General features: G+C 54.2%; 1 protein-coding gene across 1 annotated transcript in view; it reads left to right on the forward strand.

The window, feature by feature from the left end:
* The first annotated feature begins 1,067 nt into the window (after positions 1-1,067).
* Positions 1,068-2,333, forward strand: part of UBE4A (ubiquitination factor E4A) — a 63,206-nt gene continuing 61,940 nt past the window's right edge. The window contains exon 1 of the mRNA XM_006761566.2: positions 1,068-1,202. The gene's annotated coding sequence lies outside the window, so the exon portion shown is untranslated. The remainder of the gene's footprint in view (positions 1,203-2,333) is intronic.

The raw sequence follows: 2,333 nt of genomic DNA on the forward strand, positions 1-2,333 counted from the left end.
AAGTGGGGAGAGGGGGTGATGCCATCAGCCTGGCCTGCCCCCTTTCACAATCTGGGAGCCCTCAAGGGATGTCTGAGTGATGGCCTAAGCCACAGTTGGACATCCTTAGCGCTGCTGTGGAGGTGGGCCACTGCATTTGCTAGCCACCAGCTAGGCTTGTGGCTGAGTGACGCTCCCCCTGGGGGAGCGCACTGACCACCAGAGGGCAGCTCCTGCATTGAGCGTCTGCCCCCTGGTGGTCAGTGTGCATCATAGTGACCGGTAGTTCTGAATTTCAGTTGATTTGCATATTACCCTTTTTTAAAAAATATATATTTTATTGATTTTGTACAGAGAAGAAGGGAGAGGGATAGAGAGTTAGAAACATTGGTGGGAGAGATCGATCAGCTGCCTCCTGCACGCCCCCCACAGGGGATGTGCCCGCAACCAAGGTACATGCCCTTGACCAGAATGGAACCTGGGACCCTTCAGTTTGCAGGCCAACGCTCTATCCACCGCTTAGGCACCCTTTTATTATATAGGATATTTAAATGCCATTTAACAAAGAAAAATCAACCAAAAAAATGAGTTCGCGTGTCACAGGTTCGCCATCACTGCAAGCCTAGAACCTTGGGTGTACGGGAGGGCGCTCCAATCAACCGGGTCACATCAGCCAGGGCTGGGATTGAGAAATAGTTTTTTTTAATTTAGATAGCATATTTTAGCACACTGCCTTGACAACCAATCCGAGCTCAAATTTTTCCGTTGTTATTACGGTTGTTGCTTCATAGCTAATAATAATTAGGAGTAGCAGAAACAGCTTCAAAAAGGCATAAGACCGGTAGGAAAAATAGAAAGCAGAAGCCCGAAGAAATTGCGGCAGTGCCGGGATCACGACGGACGTCGTATCTGCGAGCCACACACCGGTTTCACCGAGTCCCAAAGAGCCCCTCCCAGGCTCACCGTCCCGCGTCCCGCCCCGCTGCAAAGCCCCGTCCCACTCCCAGGCCCCGCCCCTCCCGGGCAGGTGGCGCCTGCGCCCTGGGCGTGTTTGCGCGACGGAGCCCCCGGTGGTGGCACACCCTGCTTCCGGCGCAGGCGGCGTCGGCAGGGTCCGGCGCCTAGTGGTGACGTAATTTCCGGTTTCCCGACTGAGTCGGAAGTGGGAACCCTCTGGCTAGTGAGATTGTCGCGTGTCGTCTCTGCTGGCCCTTCAGGCTCCGGTAAGAGAGCACATCGCTTGCGGGGAGGGAGTCGTGGGGTCTGCACCGGGTGTGTTCTCCCAGCCGAGCGCCAGTTCCGGCCTCTGCACTCCCGCCTCCTCCCGGTTCCCTGCCCTGCGCTCTCCTGACCACTGACCCGCTCCGGGAACTTGGACCCTGTCTGGTTTGGGAACCCTTCTGTGCTCCAGCTTCTGGCACGGCCCCCACTCTTGGCCGTTCCTCCCTGGGAAAGGCCCGGGTGCCGGCCTGGCATTATCCGTGACTTCCTTTCTCTGGAACGTACGCCGAGTGGGTGGGGCTCCCTTGCCGCCAAGTCCTTATGGAACCTGGAGGGAGAGCAGTATACGGAGTGGACCGCAGCCAGCCAGATGCCAGGGGAGACAGCATTAGACGGAGTCCTGCTGCCCAAACCACCTGAAAACGTGGGGAGTGGTGACGTTTCGTAAGCTAAGTGTCAGTCGCCACTCGACTGCGCTCCCTCGGACGCAGGTTTCGGAGCCACTTCTACGAGTGAGGAACCGCGGCTCGGGCGCTTCCATTTGATGGGTCCTCTCTGTGGGACCAGAGTTTCACTCCCAGAGCAAGGATGTGTTCGGGCTCGTTGCTGGGGACTGTAGGTCTCCCATGGGGCCCCCTGAGAGGACGTGGGGCCAGGTTAGGAGGGCTGTCGGCTTTTTGACCCGATGTTCTAGCGTGCTGATGTGTTGGGAGGGTGGAACATACAACAATGAAACGTTTTTTAATTCCTTTTTGTTTGATGTGTATTACCCATCAGGACAGAAACCTACAGGTTATGGTTTAATGGAGCTTGATTTTGATCACCCCAGTTTCACAAAGTGCTCCAGACATTTCTGTTTAAGCGCAATACAATGTCTGATGTTCAGACATTTGTGTACCCTCCCCCTTGAAAGCTGATGATCTTCCTTAAGAGATTAGCGGTACAAGTTTTGTTTCTTTTTTTCTTATGATTCTTTTTTAATTTATTGAGGTGACATTGGTTAATAGGATCATACAGGTTTCAGGTGTGGGTTTCTGTGTGACAAGATCTGTATATTGCACTGTGCCCACCACCCAAAGTCAAATCATCTTCCATCCCATATATTAGGCCCCCTTCTCCCCCGTCCCCTTCCC

The sequence above is a fragment of the Myotis davidii genome, unplaced genomic scaffold (assembly GCF_000327345.1).
Source record: "Myotis davidii unplaced genomic scaffold, ASM32734v1 scaffold97, whole genome shotgun sequence".
NCBI classification, from domain to species: domain Eukaryota; kingdom Metazoa; phylum Chordata; class Mammalia; order Chiroptera; family Vespertilionidae; genus Myotis; species Myotis davidii.